At 34.0% G+C, this 22579-nt stretch overlaps 1 pseudogene; it reads right to left on the bottom strand.

Annotated features, from left to right (window-relative positions):
• Positions 1 to 5790: 5790 nt before the first annotated feature.
• Positions 5791 to 11262, bottom strand: LOC114275131 (NAD-dependent protein deacylase SRT2-like; annotated as a pseudogene).
• Between the last annotated feature and the right edge of the window lie 11317 nt (positions 11263 to 22579).

The following is a 22579-nucleotide window of genomic DNA, read 5'->3' as shown; positions in this document are numbered from 1 at the left end:
TGAGTCAAATTATGCAATAACTTTAAAACCATCAACTCTTCTTACCTTTCATTCCCCATCTCTCATTTTTCTATTCACAATCCTCATTATGACTCAATAAATATCAAATTCCCAATTTATCTTAATCTTAAAGTTGTTAACTAGAAAAAAAAATAAATAAATAAAAAAATTAGGGCCTTTTACTTAAATCATCACCATCAAGTTCTTTTAGCATGATATTCTCATAACAAATCCAACACATGAGGTTACAATCTTAATCAAAACCCTAACCCATCTCTATATGTGTTTCAAAAATCCCTTCACCAATCATGATTTTCATGCAATAAATAGTACAATCTATCTATCTATAGCAATGTATTGCAAAGAAACAAGAAATCCCTACTTCTGAAAGTGAAGAGAAGAACCCAAGAATTTCATTGATGACGAAAAGACAATCTATCTAGATTAAAACATTCCCCTCGGCGAGCCCAAGCTTTATGCCTCAAGGACTAGGGGTCAAAAGTGGCTAAAAATAGATGAAACCAAAGGTTTACAAGCTTAGAGCTTTCGAAATGGCAGAGCAGAGGGAGAAGAGGGAGAGAAAGGATGAAAAAGTGACTTTGCACGCGCACAACTGCCTTATATAGAAACACCATTGTGGGCACGAACCTCTTTTGCAGCCGTGGTCAAGTTCCTCGAGGCCGCGATCATGCTGGTCGCGGGCCATCATCGCAGGCCATAGTGAGCAACACAATTCTCTTGAGCCAAAATATCAGAACATGGTTTTTGGTCACAGCCTATCGCAGGCTCGACCCTCTAGCTCACGGGGCCTGATTATGAACATCACAGGCGCGACCAGCAAACAAACAGTACTGGTTCTATCTTTTAGGGACAAAACCGATGGTAACCTGTGCACAGCCCAATAAAATGAAGTACAAAAACAATATTAACAAATGCAATATCAAAACGATCAAAGTAAAAGGGTCGAGTTTTGACCCGTGCCGTTATTGGGCGAGATGTAATATCTGCACCACATGGACAAATTGTATTCTAAAGTCAAAGCTTTTGTTACCAACAGAATTTTAGAGAGAGAAGAGCCGAGAGAGATACTGACGGAAAGATATGAAAAGGCGAAGAAAAGTGGTCTCTACCTTGAGAGAAAAGAAAGAAAAGAGAAAAAAAAACAAAAATGCTAGAGGTCCCAAAAATTCTACCAAAAGTTTTACCAAATGTCTCACATGGGTGTGGGACCCACATGGGACCCACATTGTGTGGGTCCCACACCCATGTGAGACATTTGGTAAAATTTTTGGTAGAATATTTGGGGTCTCTAGCATTACTCAAAAAAAAATTTCAAGCGTGGTCTCAATAGGACCACGTGGACATGTAACAACCAATATATAATTTTTTTTAACAATGGCAAAGATATTTTAATAATTGTACATTAAGAGAAATGTTATGTAAATCTCAAAAGGAAAAAAAAAAATACATTCTTTATAACAACATTATAAAATTTTGTAACATATTATAAAACGATATAATTTTTCTTATCACAAAATATAACTTTTATTTAATGGTATACATCATAAACATTTGTAACTCTGTCTCACTATAAAAATAATAATAATAATTGGTAATTACAAACGAGTCATGATTTAATCAATTAGGTCAAAAAAAAAAAGTTTAATCTAAAATAATTCACCAAGTGAGACCAGAGTATGAAATAATTTTAAATGGACTCAAGGTAATCCCCACCATTTACATAATTAAATATGAGCCAAAATAATTAAGTATGGGCTAGTCAAATAAGACCTGACTATTAAATTTTATATACAGATTTAATAACTAAAAGAAAAAATAATTAAAACTTAAAAATTGCTAACCGGGCCTCACAAAGTTGAAATCAAAAGGTTGTTCCATTCCTGGCGGTAAAGCAATGCAATAAGCAATAGGGCCAAGCTTCCTAGAATCTGAAATGGCCCGATGTAGCACGGAGTTAACTTCCTTTTTCTGCTAAACCTTGATTTCCCCTTCGTTGGCATTGCTTTAATAAACACATGATCTCCCAATTCACATTTCAAATCCCTCATTCTCTGGTCAACATAACGTTTCTATCGGCTCTGGGCGGTCTTAAGCCTCTGCTAGATGATTTTTATCTTCTCGATTGTTTCTTGCAAAAGTTCAGACCCATACAAAGCTCTATCACCAACCTTGGTCCAGCAAACTGGAGACCTACACTTCCTTCCGTAGAATGCGTCATAGGGTGCCATGCCGATACTCAAGTGGAAATTGTTGTTATAAGCAAACTCAGCCAATGGTAGGTAAGTTTTACAGCTACCTTGAAATTCTAAGACACATATACGAAGCATGTCTTCCAATGTTTGGATAGTTCTCTCGGTTTGTCCATCGGTTTATGGATGAAAGGAAGTGCTGAATCTCAACTCTGTGCCCATTGCCTATTGCAAACTTTGCCAAAATCTAGAAAAAAATTTAAGATCTCTATCTGACACAATAGATACCGGAACCCCATGTAATCAAATGATCTCATCAATACAAATACTGGCAAGTTTATAAGCATTAAACAAAGTTTTCACAACAAGAAAGTGAGCAGATTTTATCAATCTATCAACAATAACCCAAATAGAATTCATACCTCTAGATGTCCATGGTAGACCGACAATGAAGTCCATGGTTATATGTTCTCATTTTCATTCTGGAATGGGAAGAGACTGAAGTAAACCTGCGGGTTTCTAGTGTTCAGCTTTCACCTGTTGACATTGAAGGCATTTAGAATTGTAGTCGGCAATTTCCCTTTTCATGTTTGGCCATTAGTACACTTGTTTCAAGTCTTGGTACATCGTGGTATTTCCCAGATGCATAGAAAACATTGACTTGTGAGCCTTTTCTAAAATCTTTCCTTTCAGTTCTGCATCATTAGGAATACTAAGTCTTCCTTGAAATTTCAATACTTGTTCTTCAATGGTGAATCCTGTTCTGGGCTTAGTTTCAAACTCGTCATACACCTTTTTAAGAAATTGATCTTCTCTCTATTTCTATTCACACGAATGGTTCTCTCTTTCGGATCAATTGTGTCAATGGCACAACAATCTTAGAGAAGTCTCTGACAAATCTCCGGTAGTGACCTGCCAAACTTATAAAACTACAAATTTTTGTTACATTAGTTGGAGTAGGCCAATTAACAATTGTCTCAATTTTCTGTGGATCAACAAATATCCTCTCTCTATTAATGACATGTCCCAAAAATGTAACCTTATTCAACCAAAATTCGCATTTCTTGAATTTTCCAAACAATTGTTTCTCCTTGAGTGTCTGTAGGATAATTCTAAGGTATTGTTCATGTTCTTCCCTACTCTTTGAATAAATCAAAATGTCATCAATAAAAAGCCAATTCAGATTGTTGATTGACAAGTCAAGTAGTTGAGAAACAAATCAATTTCTATAGTAAAAGTTGAATGGAAGGAATACTACGGAAATGAAACTACATGGGAAAACGAGGATGAAATAAGACAATGTTATCTAGAGTTGTTTCCAAATGGAGGTAACTTAAGTTTGGAGGATCAAACTTCCTAAGGGGGGAAGACTGTGACAACTCCAACCTCCATATTATTTTTATATGTTATTTCATTGAGCATAGTTGTGTGATTATGTGCTTAATTCATGCTTATCTGTTAGTTTGTGAATTATCTATTAGAATACCGACTTAGAATTCAAAATTGAAAGCCCATACGGATCCAGAAACCAAATTTGACAAATTTAATAGGCTAATTGAAATATTTCAAATCATATGCCAAATTTAATTAAAATTTAATTCGGATCAAAATAATTAGAACAAATTAATTATAATTGATTAGATTTAAGCCCAATTGATTAGTCAGTCTCATTTAATTAGTTAAGCCTTCATACACCTATATATATGTCCTAATCAAGCTTAGGACTTCATTTCTGCAACTCTTGAGCTGAAAATTGAGAGAGAAAAAGAGAGACAACACTTGTAGAGAAAGAGAAGGTAGATTCGAGAGAGTTTGAAAGGATTAAGTTAATCTAAGGCCAACTCCAAGCTCTAGGTATGATCTTTACCCTTAATTCATGAAGATAATCCATGTAGGAAGATGAATTCACCAAGTTGTAGGACCATTTGCATGAATTTGAAAGAAAAGGATTAGAATCACCATGAGTGTAGTGAGTTTGAGTGAATTGTGTACATGCATGCATAATTCTCCATCTTTGAACTTAGTTTTCTACAAATTCTTACATGCATGGGTCTTACAAATGTTATTTCTTGAGATTCTTCATGATTTTACACTAACATCTCATATAAACATGTTTTGAAAAGAAAAAAGTTGAGTTTACTACATGCATGACAAAAACATAGTGATTTGATCTTTGTTTTGAAGAATTGAAAGAGAATTGGGGTTTATGGCTTCGTAATTTCCAAGTATTCATGTTTTATAAAGAGTTTCGAAGCTTTTGAGACTAACCATGCAAGCTTTGAACATGAAATGAGTGTTTTTGAACTTCAAACTCAATTCTGGAAAACCTAGAATTTGCCCAGTTTGCTTGAGTGAAAGAACATTGGCTTGAGCGAACTTCGTAGGCATCCTGTATTTTTACAATCCTTTGGCAGTTGGCTCGAGAGTTCAAGTGTGCGCTCAAGCGAACTCACGTTTGTTCAGCACTTGGCTCGAGTAACCATCGAGCGCACATTTTGAGCAACCAATACTTTTACAGTCAAGCCACACTGCGCAAGTGACCAAGTGTGCGCTCGAGCGAAGACTATGTTTTTAGCAAATTTTGACTAACACTTATAAGTGCATATTTGCATCCTCATGCCCTTATAGGCATTTTTTTGCATTATTTATGTAAAACCCAAGTTATGTATAGAATTATTTTTGGATAAAGTAGTAGTTAAATTAATTTGTATGGATAATTTAGTAATTTTAAGAAATTAGGTTAATAACCCTTTATTTTAAAAAGAAAAAGAAAAAGAAAAAGGGTTTTATATTATTTTATTATCACAATTATGCAGGGGATTCAAGGAGAAGCGGCAGTAGGGACATGTAGCGATCCCAGTTTTGCCACTTCGCTGAGTATGTCGGGGATCGAGCTGCCTGGTCAGCTCGCTGGGGTCCAGAGAGCAGTGCCCCTTGACGGGTCCAATGGCAGTGCCCTAGCGGGGATCGAGCTGCCCGATCAGCTCGCTAGAGTCCAGGGGGCAGCGCCCCCAGAGCAAAAATGCAAAATACATTAGAAGTTGCTTGTCCGCTTGAGCAGCCGTTTATGCGCTTGAGCGGAGAATGTTTGGTTTCAGAAGTTTGACCTGTCTGCAAAAGTACTAGGAAAGTGTATTTGACACTCGAGCGGGGCTTTCCACCCTCGAGCGGACCATGTTATATCAGTTTGTGAATCTGATATTTCAGATTACTTTTGTATCTCTCTCTCTCTCTAAAAACCCTTTCTTCCCCCTTCTCTCTACATTTTCCTACGCCAAATTAGATCAAAACCTTGATTTTTCAAGATCCATTAGAGTTCTGCCATAAGTTCTTCATCAAAGTTGGTTAACTTCTCGAGGGCTTCGTTGTGTGCGGTGAAGATCGAGGTTCGACACCGTTGATTTTTGGGGTTTCATCTCATTTCTTCTTCAAAACTTGAGGTAGGGATTTTCTTAGAGTTATATATATATATTTTTGCAAGATCTATATGATTTTCGAAATTATCTTTCGATAGCTTTGAAAATTGATTGTTGATTCAAGAAGTTGAGCGATTTTGAAAGTGAGTTTGTTTCTTGTTCTTTTAAAATGATCTTATGGACAAAATCACAAACTTTAGTAATTTAACATCCAATAGAACAATAATGATTTTAAGTGATGGGCTCACTTCTTGAGCTCTAATAGATAAATACTGTAATGTAACATATGGTGTCAGGGAAATAGATTATATAGTCATTATTCTAAATCAATAAGTTGTACATCAAGAGACTAACCTTTGGATTAAGGGCCTTCAATTGATCTTCAAACAATTGATGGTAGCAACAAAAACTGCAATCTATACAAACTACGTTATAGATAGTTCCATGTAATTCAAGTGGGTTGCTACCAGCAGAGTGGTGTAGCCTGTACAAGATGTTGATGAATTAGGTCCATCAGTTTTGCTCAGGGTACTATAGAGTCTTGAAATTCAATATGATAAAGAAGTCGGTTACCTGTCAACATTTTGTGTAATCATGAAATTTATCCAACTGGTTTTTTTAAGAGATGACAAAGCAATATGAGCTGGACCAGGCTGTGCTGTAGTGAAACGTCTCCATCTTGCATAGCTCTTTGCCCAATACCGCCTTCTGGCCCGGGTTAAACGGAGAAACTCCTATCCACAGAAGATCTCAAGAGGGCATAAATTAATCATGGAGTTTTAGCCTTTCAATGTAAGCAAGGACAATTATAGTGGACAATTTCAAGTAACTGATCAATTATGCCAAATTTTTGAAACACCAAGAGGAAATGTTAACCATTAAATTTCATGCAGTTTTAAGGAAGAATGGAAGGAACAGATGAATAAAACCTCACTTTACATCAGATTTGTATCAGAAAGATTCATGTCTATGGTTCCATCAGTTAAATTCAGAATAAAATCAAGAAAACAAAGAACATGGATGAAATTAAGGAACAAGGCAATGCCACTATGATGTGCACGGGTTGAACTGAATCTTTTTTAATGAATAGGAAGCATTTGTGCCACAAATGACTTCACATAAATAAGTACAAGAAAATTTATTTATTTTCACAATATTTTCAGCAAAATATTAAAGTGCTTTGTTTCAAATAGAAGAATGGCAGTCTCAATAATTTCACAGATCCTTTTTTCCAGCTCCAAATGTGGGATACCCAAGTCATTTCTGTTCCGTACTAGTTCCAGCTTTTTTAAGAGTGATTAATGTTACGATCACTAAAGCGAGCTACAAAAATTCAACTTAATGGAGCATAATTTTCAATTTTTAGTGAGTATGCAATCCTATAACACAGTTACAAGTTGTTGATGTAATGGAGCTGATACCAACTATCAAAAACTTATTTGTTGCACAAGAAGCACAAAACATGGAAATTTATTAATCTAAGTTATTCGTTATTACAAATAAATTAATACAAAAAACATAAAATTTGCAAAATTTGCAATGCATGCGTGATATCTATTCTCAAACCTTGATGCATCCATGTGATCCAAAATATTTCATTTTTTATTAATTTTGAAGTTTTTTCAAGAATGACGTCAATATCTTTTGATTCATCACTATATCCATGTTCTTTTAGGTTGCAATATATCTTCTTAGTATTGATATTTTATTCCTTGTTGAGCCTTTGGATTAAATAGATGATGTAGACAGTAGCATTTTTGTTGGATAATAATTAATAAATGTCAGGCTATCTTCATCTCTTTCACAGTTGTTCTCTAATGTTTTGACTCCATAAGGAGCTACTCCCAATTGTTTCATTCTTTTTATTATTACTCCTCACTCTAGTTTCCTTCTGATCAAGGTAACTCCTAAAACCAAATAGAAACAGTTACCCCTTCCACAAAGAAACATGATAACAGATCAAGATAATAGAGCACATGCCTTCAGATCACCTTGTGGGTAATTTGTGACAACCCTCACTTCGTCTTAGTCATGCTCTCATGCATTTATATGACTTTGTCTTGTTAAGCTTGCATTTCAAATCTTGTCTTTGTCTTGCTTAAGTGTTACTGCATGCTTTGTTCCTCACTTGGTGTGAGTTTAGCCGAGGTCATCCTAAGCCTAGGTCGCACCTTTGAATCTCTTCTACCTAGGACTATCTTGGAATCTTTTAGTTAACCTCCACTAGCACCTTGGCATATTGGCCGAGATGTCACTATCTAGGCCGAGGTGTTCATCACCAAGGCCGAGGTGTCTATTGTCTAGGCCGAGATGTTACCCTTGCACCTAGTGATCTTGTTCCTGGATTGGTATGACCTAGTCCGAGGTGTGGCACACCTAGGTCGAGGTGTGACACAGCTAAGTCAAGTGTTGTCTTTCCTAGCCGAGATCCTTGAGACCTTACTTGCCGAAGCCTTGTCCTTAGTCGAGATCATTACCTGCCGGAGTGCTTATGCCATCTTGCTTGTTGAACACACTTTGTCATAGTCTCGTCTTTTCACTCAGTCACCTTTTTTAGAAGAGCCAACTAGCCAATGCCACGTGTCCCGGCAGAGGGTTAAGTCAGTGAGCTGTTGAGAAACACATCATTTTGTATGATATCCTTGTCTTTAGAGAGAGAGGCTCTAGGAAGAAAAGGGAGGAGTTCTTAGAGAGGGAATAGATCTTCCAAGCTTGATCTTCACACCTTGAGCCGTTAGATTTGTGTCTTGAGATTAGAATCTTGATCTACTCTTGTTGTTCTTATTGTTCATCTAGCTGCCTTGCATGATCGAGCACGATTTGTAAGCCATGCATTGATTTAAAGTTTGGTTTTAGAAAGGGAAAGTGATATTCATATGTTCTTGAATAAAAGCCTTGTTTGATCCGAAAGCTTGCATCAAGATTCATGTTTTTGTGTTTGTTTCCATGAAATCTTCATGTATAGGTATCCAAGTCCATGTTTTCGAACTCATCTCATGAAATTCCAAATTTCGTAATAACAAATTATGATTGAGCATTCATGTTTTTCATGTTCTTCATGTTCTTCAGTAGAGGGAAACCCAGATTTTCCCGACTTTATTTCCTTGAATGTGGCCATCAGGACCACACCTCAGCAAGAAGGTGTGGGACATCGACCAAGACCTGGTTGGTGCCCATTATGTTTTCCTGAGATGAGAAACAGTGTCTTGTTTTGGTCCGACTTAGTTTTGAAGGAATGCCGAGATCATTTGCATTCATGTAAAGCTTGTTTGAGAGTGCATTCAATAGACTTTGCCATGTGTTTGTAAGACTTGGACTCTTGTTTTGACCCCGACGTCCGAAGAGCTATGTGAGTGATATTTTTAATAAAGCTATGTTATGACATTTGATAAAGCTTTGCCTTGTTTGTTTTGGAAAAGTATTTGTTAAGCATGAATGACTATCCCTATTTTGTGTATCAAGTATTAGCTTTGGTTTTGATAACATTCTTGATAAGTCCGTACGTGCTAGGAGACTATAAGCATTTATAGCACAACCTTTGAAAGTCCGTACGTGCTAGGGGACTATAAGCATTTGTAGCACAATCTTTGAAAGTCCGTACGTACTAGGGGACTATAAGCATTTGTAGCACAACCTTTGAAAGTCCGTACGTGCTAGGGGACTATAAGCATTTGTAGCACAAGTCCTTACGTGCTAGAGGACTCTAAGCTTTTGTAGCACCTTTGTTAATGTTATCCCTTGAAACTTGAAAGCCTTGAAAGACTTTGATTGATGAAGCTTGAAAGATTTGTTAGATGAACTTGTTTTGTCTTTAATTTTGTGCAAGATATAATGTGTATCGCTTTGATAAAGATCTCGGATATCATTCATGCAAACCCCTTTATTGATTATATCATTCACTGAGTATCCAAGCTCACCCTCTATATACATATATATGTAGGTGATGAGCAGGATGGCGGTGACACCTGGATGCGTTTGGCATGATGTTTTGGATTCATACTTTTGATAGCATCTTGAAGACTATGCTTCTTGGCTTGTGATTCATTGTATTTTACATATGTCGGCTTGAGAAGCCTTTTGATCAAGATGTATTATGTACTTATTCATTTGTATTCGAATTGTAAGACCTCGCTATGATGGATGTCATTTCATTTGATTTACGCACAGCTCTTATGGACTAATTAGGATTAAATTATTGCTTTCGCACATGTAAGCCCCATATATATACTCTGTTTGTGTGTGAATCTTTGCAAGTTGGCCTTTGGTAATCTCGGATTACTGGCCATCATGGCACCATTCTTCTAGGGGCGGAATGGGGTCGTGACATAATTGGTCTGAAACCAGAACTGTAAGCTCCATTTGGGCTGCATTGAAACAAAAGAATCCAACATATTCATAAGAATAAATAAATAAATGAAAACAAAATAACAAAAAATTCCTGTAAGCATTGAATTTAGAGTAGCAATGATAATGTCTTATAAATTAAAAGATTATGTTGCAAACTCTAAATTTAACAGTGCATTAAGTACTAGAAGTAGGGTGTTGGTTGGTTAGTTCAATCTTGAGAATTCAATGGCTATGTTAGAAAGTACTCCGAATATGAACGCTCTTTTAGATTTAAATACCCCCAAAACCAAATAAGCAATAGAAATTCTATTATATTCTTTTTAGATAATGATCATAATCAACAAGAAGACCCATACACAATTGATTCAGAAGGAAAACAAATAAATTCGATAACAAGACATGGTGAAAGAAAACCTTTGATGGTGAAGAAGGCCCACATACTACACATTAAGATAGAAGGCGAAGGTAAACCTAGTCAACTACTGCCAACCAAAATGCGGCATTCTGAAATATATACAAATCCAGTAAAGAATAAATACAAAACAAAAGTTACTGCAAATGATTTACAAATTTTGCTTTTGCGACAACCTGCAAGCACTTTTTGGTTGCCACAGTGGCAAAATATACAAGATCCAATAAAATTCAAACTAACATTCAAAATTACAATTCATGTCTAGAAAATAATCAGAATGCCAATTGTTAATTAGTAAAATTACAAGAAGCTTACCGTTGCGAAATTCATGCTTCCTTAAGACATACTTTTACAAGTAAATTACGATTGAAGGTTGCAATCAAAATTTTAAGGGACTAATATGCTCCACGTAAACTTTAAAAAATTGGAAACAGAACCTTCTATAATCAGGAATTCCACATTCTGTGCTTATTCCAGCTCCAGTCAAAACGACAAGTTTGGTACTGCACAATAAGGACAGAATCAATACAACAGAACCTAGTAAGAAACATACACATAGTTCTGAACTGCATTATTGATTAAGAGAATATCAAATTTGGAAACCTCTAATCAAAGAATTGGTGTAAAAGCTCAACATCTTTGATGCTTGGGGGATCTGAATCAGGAACCAACTTCTTGTCCCTCAAAAAGCTCGAAGACACATTTTCTTTAGTTATTGATAAAGTCCCATTAATAGATATTCGACATGTAGTTTGTACAAATTTTACAGAGCCTTGAAAAGGGAAGATTTTTTTCAATTTGCTTGAAGACCGCATATTTTTACTACTTGACTAAAGCGTATCTGTAAAGACAGAAAACAGAATAACAAACATTTATACCAAAAGTATAGAACATCGCAGGATAGGAGCTGAAGAGTTGGTAATAAAAATTAATAAATAAATAGGCACTAGCCTTTCATTGTAGTCCCAAACATTTCCCTCACACCTTTGACGGTCTATATGTTCAAAATAGAATTTCATTTGGCAGCCCATTAATTATTCAAACATTAGAAAATTGTAGCATGTGTTCGTCATCCAGTAGAACAACTAAACAATATGGCCCACTTTAAAAATATTACTGCAAATGTTCGATAAACCAAAAAATGCAGAATACAAATGAGAAGGAAGTTAACTTACCCTGTTACTTCATGGAATACCAAGGACGTTACCCATCTCATCTTCTCCAAACCCACAGAGCATTTCCTTCTTTTTGTGACCCCGATGTAGAAAAAAGGATACTCAATATAATCCCCTAGCTACCACAAAACCCATTGCTCCATTAAGGAAGCACACAAACATTTTAAGGTAAAATAAGCATATAAATAAACAATTGACGATCAGCCTCCAACATATTCATATGCATAGACTGATCCAATTTTGGGGAAAAGATATAATAAGTGGCACAACCCGCTCCCCGTACCCAAGGGTTAGGCATCGTGATGGCAAGTAACCGAGGTTACCTCCGGCCAAATCTTTAAACAATTTAATAAACGCAAGCGGAAGAAATATTTAAATAAGGGTACTAAAATAATCATTGGAGCTTCTATTTTTATTACAAAAGGTATTGACCAAAAAGGCCGATTTTTACATTAAAAAAAAATACATCAATAAAAGTGCTTTGTGCCTACTCCACACGCTGGTCCCGACATGCCACCTGAAAGTGGTAAAAAAACTATAAGCTCATGGCAGAGTGAGAAATATTATACTAAGAGTATAAGGCATAAAATTCACCATGGATAATTAGTTAGGCCAAAAGAGCTTGATACATATAATACGAAAATCATTTGATATATACTTCAGATCATATAATATGAAAATCACTATACAACCATAACCACGGTACATCACTAAGTGCCAAGCACCACACTGGTCAATGGATCCACGACAAACACTGGACCACAAAGTGGTCAATCACTAAGCCCATGGTTATTTCAGTCCCCCAAGGCATAGGACTCACTAAGCCAATGGTTATTTCAGTCCCCCAAGGCATGGGACTCACTAAGCCAATGGTTATTTAAGTCCCCCAAGGCATGGGACTCCCGTGGTGGTACTTACAAAACACATTTTCATATAAGGCCACAACCAAATATTCTTTAAAATAGAAACAAACACATCCATGGGTTTCCTTTTAAGCAAATAGGGTTCAGAAATAAAACCACGTAGCTGAAATCTTTATAAAAGATAAGTTTTATAAATATACTAATAAAATATAACTTGTGTAAAATAGGTTTTGGTAAGTTAAAGTATAAGTAAAATACATTTTGGTAACTCAAGGTATAATATAACTCACCTTAACTTTAATGCCTTACTCTTTCTTTCCACTATCAAAGACCCTTTTAGCTTCCACTATTCTTTTCTTCTTTTCCTCTCTTTTCTTTCTTTTCTTTCTTTCTTTTCCTTTTCTTTTTCTTTTCTCTCTTCCTGGGCGCTTCGCCCCTTATATACAGAGGCAGCCGTGGTCACCAAGCCACGGCCTGCCACGCGTCTCTCTCCAGATTCGCCATTAATATATATAGATTCAATCTTATCCTAAATAAATATTTAAGATAATTACCTTTTAACCCAATATTTTAATATAATTATATAAATAATTTAATTTCTAATTAAATTACATTTTATCATATACCAATAGAAAATTAATTATTTATTTTAATACCACACCCATTATTATTATTATTTGTATTATCTATATTATTATTATTTATATTTTGACCCCTAAACTTTTAATAATTATATTATTTTATAAAATTACACATAATAATATACAATAAATTATATATTTTCCGAACTGAGATTAAATAATATTAGTATAAATTCTACATAACAATTAAAAATCTGGGTTGTTACAATAAGAGAGATAACAAAAAAGAAAGACAAGACCATCCATACTTCAAAGGAAAAGCAAGCACATAATAAGGGAAAAGAAAAGATTAAGCCCCTATGGATAGTTTATTTTCTAGAAACAGGAATTGAAAGTATAAAAGTTAAGAGTAGTGTTTTTTTTTTTTTTTTCTCTTTTTATCTGAGAGAGGATAGCATCAATATCGATTGGTCAAAAGATTGCAAAAGTCTCAATATTTGACGACAACCTTCCTACAAAAATCTAAGTAAGAAAGAATTTTAATCTAAAATGCAACACTTATCTAAAAATACAATTGATACACCACAACAAGCCTATTTAATGTTATATATCAATTTCAGAGATCTTCAAAACCAACTAAACGATTAGCTCTAAGTCGTGTTCTAGACAAGAAAAACACTAAGTGATCTGGCTCATTCTTTAAACGATAACAGGAATTGTGACAAACCATCAACAAATTTGACCAACATAATCTCCCAAAGGAGAAACTAGATGAGACAAATTAACGAAATTTCTAATAGGTAATTCTGAATCATGTGTACACTACGTGTCTCATTAGTTTCAAAAATTAGGGAAAACGTTAATTCTAAAAATTAGGGAAAACAAAGATAAAAAAATAGAGAAATTGAGTGTGTGTGTGTGAGAGAGAGAGAGAGAGAGGACCCATACCTGAAAATAGAAAATTAGAGAAATCGAATAATAAGTAGAGCTAATGGAAGAGAACACGCGACACTGAAGGAGAAGGGCGGACGGGCTCGAAGATGCAATGTTGGCAACGGCACTGAAGGAGGAGAACGAACGACGTCGGCGGCGGTGCTAGAAGAGGACAAGCGGTACTAAACGAAGAGAGCTAAATTGTGTTTTGTTTTGACACATAGAGAGAGAGAGCGAGAGAGAGAGAGAGAGAGAGATGAGAGAAAACTGATCAACACAACCAAAAAAAAAAAAAAAAAAAGAACAAGAAAAAGGGAAAAAATTTTGTAGTCTATTTTTCATTACCGCTCAATATATGAAAATTTTTCCTCCAAAATTAGTAATAAAATAATTTCCTCATTAAAAAATTTTAAAATATTAAAAATTATTAGTGACGAAAATATATTTCACACCAAATGATTTTAAAATATTTAAAACCAAGTTTCTCAACAAAAAAAAATAATATTGGTGACGAAAATATACTTCTCACTAATAATTTTATAATTTGTGACAATTTTTTTTCTCACCAAAAGTTTCAAAATTTTGGCACCATAAAAAAAATTAGTGGAAAAAATTTAGGTGACAAAACTTAATTTTTTTCTCACCTAAGAGTAAGTATTTATTGACGGAAATAAATTTCGCCACCTATTATTTTTTTTATTATACGTGACAAAATTTATAATTCCTCATAGATTATTCTTATTTAGTAACGAAATTTGTTTTCTTCACTAATTTTCATCACTACACCAAAACAGAGAATAAGAGAAAGAGGCACCAGAAAAAGAGCAAAGAGAAATCACGTGCCAAATCACCAAGCGAAGAAGATGTGGCGGTTATCGGCAAGGCTGCTAATGGCAGCGACAATCGGCAAGGCTAATAGAGGCGACGAAGATGGCGATCGGCGTGGTGGAGGAGTAAGAGGTAAGTCAAATTAATACCCTATTTTGAGAGAGAGAGAGAGATGATAAACATAAAAAGGGTAAAAAAAAATTAATACCCTATTTTTTTTTTTGCTGCTCAATATATCAAAAATTTTCCACCAAAATTGGTGACAATATTATTTTCTCACCAAAAGATATCAAAAATATTAAAACGTTTTGGTGACAAAAATATATTCCTCACAAATAATTTTATAATTAGTGACAAATTTTTTTCTCACCAAAAGTCCCAAAATTTTGGCGCCATACAAAAAAAATTAGTGAGAAAATTTTTGGTGACGAAACTTAATTTTTCCTCACTTAAAAAGAAGTATTTATTGACGAAAATAAATTTTGTCACCTATCATTTTTATTTTTTTATTATATGTGACAAAATTTATAAATTCCTCACGAATTATTTTTATTTAGTGACGAAATTTATTTTCTTCACTAGTTTTCCTCACCATAGATTACTTTTGTTGTAGATCATTATTTAAATGTATAGGATTTGTCATGGAGTATTGAATCCTGTGTTTTCAAATCTTGTAATTTCTTGAATATCTTATTTCACTTGGGATTCCTAAAACAATGATTTTAAAGTTAAATATCTTCGTGGAAACTTTTATACCTAAATTTGTTGTTGTCACATCATGCTTTTTTACAAGGGAATGATTGACAATGCTGGAAAAACAAAACTTATTTCCATTTTCAAGTGCTTTTCAAATTTTAAGCAGTACAATTTTGCTTCTTCATGTAGTGAAGATTTAGAACCCAACTACGATGACATAGTGCTCAGGTGAACAGAATTATATAGAAGAATGAAATTGTGTGATGTCTTCTTCTTCTTTTTCTTTTTTCATTTTTTTTAACTAGATAATGATCACTTTATATTGAATCCAAATTTGTTTATGCATAGCATTGCTTGCAAGGTGTTTGGCATTACCTGCAAGGTGTTTGGCATTACCAGCTGTTCATAAACTTCCAGATCATAAACTTCCAGATGCATAAATCATCCTGATTTTCAAGTCTTCATAAACCTTGTGCCACATATTTTTCATATTGCTATCTTCATTTTTTCCCACTGTTTTTGTGATCATGAAACAATTTTCATAAAATAGTTACTTGACTCTTGCACAACCTCTCTTATTATCTTGGCATCATTGAAGAAAATATTGGGTGCACTTGTACCTGATGCTGCAGTGCAGTGCATTCTATTATTATTATTATTATTATTATTATTATTATTATTATTATTATTATTATTATTATTATTATTATTATTATTATTATTATTATTATTATTATCAGCTTGTCATATTCATTGACTCCAACCCTCTGCATTTTAGCTGTTGGAAGGACATACCTTAGACTTGATAACTATAATGGCCATTTGTTAAAAGCTGAAATGGAAATCCTAGACAATTAATGTTAAGGACTTCGATTGTGATTGAGCACCAAAAGATTCTTCTGAGAAAGGATGTCCCATTAGTGTTTTTCTGCTAGTTGTTTTGTGTATGATATGATAAATCTAACTGATAGAATATGTTGAATGTTAACTGTTGCCTTGTAGACTCACTGAAGAAAATCCAACTTGATTTTTGTTTAATTCTTCCAAAAACATAGTTCAAGGTCAACAATAGAGTGTTAGATGAGACTCTTTTCTTTTGTTTTTCTTCCTGTCTTTCCTTTCTTGTCCCATGGTCTGTCCCATGGTCAACAATTAGTTTATTTACAGTGATTTTTTTTCTCAGTACTAATTTACGTAGTCTATTATTAATTGTTAGTAATTGCTTTTGTTCCTAACATAAAGTTTGGCTATAGTGATGGATCAATGCACATCATTGGCTTAATGATTTCATTAATAACATCGTAATTGTTCTCAGCTTTGCTGCCTTAAAAAATGACAATGTCTCTCCTCAGTCTCGTACTCAACTATATATCATTTTCCCCTAAATTTTCTACCCCATTTTCATTTTCATTGTTTTTTTTTTGGGAGGGGGGGGGAGTTTCCATAGTTCAAAACTTAAAGGTGATTTGTTGCCTTTAGAACTTGTGTTTAGAACTTTATTTTTTAGACTGCTAGAGGGAGATGAGTTTTAAATTTTACTTCCCCGAGAGGGACAGAAAGATGCGACGGATGAAAGGTGCTTGTCCACTAGGTGTGGGGTTGGGTTTGGCCATGCACAGTGGTGTCATGGTGGACTATGTCTATGAGGTTGCTAAGTCACCCAACCTAGGTGTCTGGGGAAGTGGCTGCTGGGTTTTGTTTTAGAGGTGGTTGATAGCCATGGTGGCCCATGAGGCTATTGGTTGGTGGTGGCATGTGAGGTGTAGGAGGAAGTGAGAAGAAGGGAAAGGAAGAGTGGGTCTGCTGCTATAGAAAGGAGGAGGAGGGATAGGGAATGAAGAAGAAAAGAATAAAAAAAGGCAAATTTAAAAATGGGCAAAAGTGTCATTATGTATATTTCTTAGATTCACACAAGCTCAATTTAGCGTGTTGTACACACACGGTTAACTTAACCAGAATTTGCAACGTTTGCACTTCACTCCAAATTTTAGGAGGGTTAATGTGTATATTTTTAAACATGAAGGAAGTAAAGTGTTTTTGGACAAAACCATATAAAATGTAATTAATCCAAACTGTTTGGAGGTCTAATTGTGTTTTTATTTCAATATCTATTCATGTGTATTTGTTTTTGTTTTTATGTTTGCTCGCATGCGTGTGTTTTGACCTTTTTACCTCGTTGAGGTTAAAAATAAAACAGGAACATGTTTAGATTTCAATGAAAATGTTAACTCCTGTAAAAACCGTGGGCTGATTAGTTTGTGTCAAACATGTCCTATGATTCTCTCCGGTTCTTGTTGACATTAGTGCTAGTGATACATGATATTCCTACAATCTTTTGTCATCTTCTGTTATCCGTGTTGGTTATCATTGAGGATCACCTCAACTCTTTGAAGTTTTGGATTGTTATATGCATCTTTACTAAATTGGTTTATAAAATAAAATAATTTAAATATGAGTTTACATATAATTGATAATATATTAATGTTTTTTTTTCTTTATTTTCTTTGCAGATTGCTTTTTGATGACGTCTGGAAGCATTCTTGCAAATCAAGATCAAGTGTTAAATTTTTTATTTTTTTATTTTTTTCTGAATTGATACTTAGTTTTAGTTGCAAATCAAGATCGAGTGTTGATTTTTTTTTTTTTTTTTTTGGACTCCATGTTAGTTTATTTTGAGATTTGCTTTGATGGTTTTTTTTGTTATACGTAATGGATTATTATTAAATTTGTTTGATGGATATATTTTGATTTATAATATAAATTTTTTAGTGAATTTTTTTTGTGGAGTGATGTATATTAGCTAATGGATTTCTTACTACATTTGAAAGGCTATTGGGATATGAGTAGGGATATTTGTAAAATAATAATTTAAATTGAAATATAAAATATGGGACAAGTTTAGTGATGAATTTTTTTCGTCATTTGTACTTATTATTATGACAAAGTGATTATTCGTCGCTAATAAATATTTTTTGTGACAAAATTTATTGCAGCTTATATATGAAAATTTTCATTGATTTTGTTATTTGGCGACTAAAATTTCGTCACATATATATATATATATATTTTTTTTTTTTGCCACGAAATATATTTTGTCACCCATGTATGACGTTTGGAGACGAAAAATTTCGTCAACTTTACATCTTACTATGACAAAATTATTTCCTCATCAATGATCAACATATGTGACAAATTTATTCGTCAACTAAAGTTATAAATGTGGTACTGAATAACTATTTGGTGACGAAAATAAGGATTTTTAATGACAAAATGTTGTTTTATTGGTGACAAAAAGTTTCGTCACTAAAGTAATTTCATTGGTGACGAAGTTATTTTTCGTCACGATGCTTTTTAGTGACAAACATTCAATGACGAATCCGGTGACGAAAACATTTCCTCACAAATATCTATAGTGACGAAATTAGCTCTTTGGAGACAAAAAAAATTCATCATCCAAGACCCAACTTGTTGTAGTAAGCCCACAAATATATTAAGAAGATTACAAAATAGATAGTGAAAAGAAGAAAATAAATAAATAAATCAAATTTTATTCGACTCGTTACAAACTTGGATAGCTTTTTTTTTTCCTTTCAAAAATAGACATCTTGCACGCATCCAAGCACCGCTCGAGTGAACAACTGTCCACTCGAGCGGTTTATTTAAAAAATAGAGATACTACAAGTACAAATTCATCGCTCGAGCGAACTTTTGACAACTCGAGCGATATGTTCGACTTTAGTGCTTGAAAAATCATGTTCTTGGTCTGATTTTTATGCTACACTATTATATGGAAAATGAGTTGGACCCCTCAAGGAGGTACCCCCTTTGATCCCCCCTCTCTCTGATTGACCTTTTTTTTTTTCTTTTTTTTTTTTCGTTCTCCTCTAATCACCACCAATCACGTGTGTGTGGGGGACAGTGAAATGGTGATTGGAGGGATCTCAATCACTTCCCATGGAGCTTAGATATTTTCACGCTACTTTTCTCTCTATATTCTCTCTCTATCCTTAACACTATGTTTGGATTGAGTGATTTGGAGAGAAAAGAAAAGAAATGGAGTGATATGTATTTCTCTTATTTGTTTAGATAACTTAAGTAGAGAGAAATGGGAAGAAATAGAGAGAAATTGAGAGAAACTCATTTCTCTTATAAGCCTCATTTTCAATCTTCCCAAAAGTGGAGAGATTGGGAGAGAAAAAAAACTACTATTTTCATAATACCAATTTTGTCCCTATAAAAATAAAAGAAATAAAATGATTGAAAATATAAAAAGGTTATTTTGGTAATATAACATAAAATAATTTCTTTTCTTTTCTCTTAATGAAATCTAACCAAACAAGAATGAGAGAAATCACAATCATTTCTTTTCTTTTACTTCTTCCTCATCCAAACAAAAAGGAGAGAAATCACAAACATTTCTTTTCTTTTCTTTACTCTTATTGCTTAAGTAATCCTTTCTTTTCTTTTCTCTCCTTAGTTCCCAAACATAGTGAGATTTCTTACTCCTTGTACTTTCACACTCTAACTTTAAGCCTTAATTTCATCTAGCTAGAGTGGAAAATTTTCGAAAGTCCATTAATTAAAGTTGTAGGGCGCGTCGAGAGCTTCAACTATACCAAACCCAATTGTCGTTTGGAACAATTTGGATATTTGATCTTCTTCTTCCTTCTCCTTCTCTAGCTTGAGGTAGGAATTTTCTTACTTTTGTTGGAATATGATTAATATTGTGAATGTGCAGTATTATCTCTATGAAATGTGAAAAGTTTTGCATATCTTGCATGTGGATTGGGTTTTGATTAAAATCTTCGGTTGTGCTCACTCTTTCTCTTAAAACTACAAATTGGACATTATATAATTTGTATATTGTATTGGAAGGGAAAAGATCCAATTTTTGGAAAACCTAAGTTATTTGAGTTTTACGAATGTGGAGAAATTGAAAGTGACCCTTTTATTTGTGAAATTAATGATAAATATTGTTAATTAAACCTATTTCGGAAATGTGGAAATTGGAAATATGAAAATGGGATTATTTTTATTGAAAGCTTGGAATTGTTTCCCCTTTGAGAAAAATTGATGTTTAGTATGATTATTATATATACATGAATTGTTATTAATTGGTGGAGGATTGCATTGTTGAGAAATTGAACTATTGTTGAATCATGTTTTGATATTGGTTGAGTAATAAATTCGGGTAGTATATTTGGTGAATTAAGCTGGTGAGAGTGTCCACGGTAAAAGATCAAAAGCTCGTGCGGGAGTCGGTACCGCTTTCCTTCCGACTAATAACTAGTAAAATGGGGGTGATTTTTCGGTGGTCCATGCATTTTAAGATCACTGGCAGATACTGACCTAGGGATTCATTAATGAGTTGCCTTGTTTGAAACTTGATTATGAAAAAAAATTATTTTGATTATCTCGTACTATATTGGTAAATTGGAAATGTCACCATTTTGGAAATCCATAATGTATATCACCTAACATCATGATCATATTCCATGTTTGGGCATATTTTCTTAAGCATAGAATTTTCTTATTGGACTTCGGTTCATCTTGTCGTGGTTAACAGTTTTCAAGATTGGATAGTGCATCATGTTTGGATGGGCAAGGACGGCCCTACACTTCTTACTTATATGTGATCGCCTTGGGCCTTTTTTGTGCTTGTATGTAAATAACTAGGAACCCAGATGTGATAGGGGGAATGCCCTATTTTTATTTGTGTAAGTCATAATGCAATTATCTTGTTTATATTGTAAAGATGAGAATTTTGGATAAATGTATTCATATCTTATTTATATCATGTCACCTAGAATTATGGACGGACGTTGCAAAAGACTTTGTAAATTCGTGTTTTGTGTGAAATGCATATCGAAGTGCTGGTTATCTACTCTCTTGGTTTCAATTTCATTTTGACTCCTACTCAAATTCTTAATCTGATTGATTTGCTCTTGGTGTTACTCTTATGTTTGATCCTTTAGTTCATCTCACTCTTGGATTTGGGTTCCTATTATTTTGGGGCGTGACAAGTATGACTCAAGCATTTTAATTGGTTCATTTTGTTTTTAGCCTTTTTGGTTTGGGTTGCATCAAAGCACTTGTTTGGTTTGCTAATTTTTTGTTTGGTATGTTGATATCTTGCCTATATGGATTTTTGTTTCATTTTATATTTCTTAGTTTTGCATTTGATTTGGTGCAGAAGCTAAAAATCTCACGAAAGATCTGTTAGTTTTTGGCTCATCATTCACTCCCAAATTGATTTGGTTCTAATGTTTTCTATTTACTATTGGGTTATGATTTTTGAGAAAGACTTATTTAGTCAACTTGGACTTCGATTTGGACTTCTTAAAGATTTTATTTGATTGTTTTCTTACCACTTTTGAATTTGAAATCCAAGAAAGCCATTTTGGCTTTTTGATTAGCTTTGGAAATGATTCTTTCACTCTAAATATATTAAGATTCTCTCTTCTTTAATAAACTTTTCAATTCTTCAGTAGATCTGGGTGCCCCCTTGGGGGTTCTTTGTGTGCCTTGTGATCGCTTGGTGGTCTTCTTGGTGGGTCCTTGAGATTTGTTCATTTGTGTCTATTGGTTGAAACTTCAAGTTTTGTGACTCATGTAGAAAGAATTTTGAGAAAACTAGTATTTGGGTTTGGTGAACTTGATTATTTATAATAGTTTGATTTATCCCTATTGTAACTTTTTAGAACATCATTCTCTTTGTGTTAATAGAGTCTCTCTCTTGCCTATAGACGTAAGCTTAAACCAAACCATGAAAATTTTAGTGTCTTATGAATTTGTGATTCTCTCTCTCTTTGATGTGCATATTTTTGTATAATTGTTTTACTCTATATTCAAAATCGTCAGCTATCTTAGCATGATTGTTGTTAGGTTGGTGGACCTTGATAAGTATTATTCACTTAACATTTCTGTTCACTCAAACATTGGGTCTAATGGGCGGTTTGGGGGGCTCCCCCAAGGGGGAAGGGGGTCTAGGGAGGTTAACTCCCGACTGAAATTTTTTCGATACTTTCGTAGTTCTCATGTTCTTTCTGTGTAACTCTAATTCTATACTTATAAATAGATGAGGGACGCCTCTTTTAGGTTAAGAGAGAGTTGTATAT

This window comes from Camellia sinensis, chromosome 14 (genome assembly GCF_055761805.1).
Source record: "Camellia sinensis isolate YWXY chromosome 14, ASM5576180v1, whole genome shotgun sequence".
NCBI classification, from domain to species: Eukaryota; Viridiplantae; Streptophyta; class Magnoliopsida; order Ericales; family Theaceae; genus Camellia; species Camellia sinensis.
This window is presented reverse-complemented; position numbering and strand designations above follow the sequence as displayed.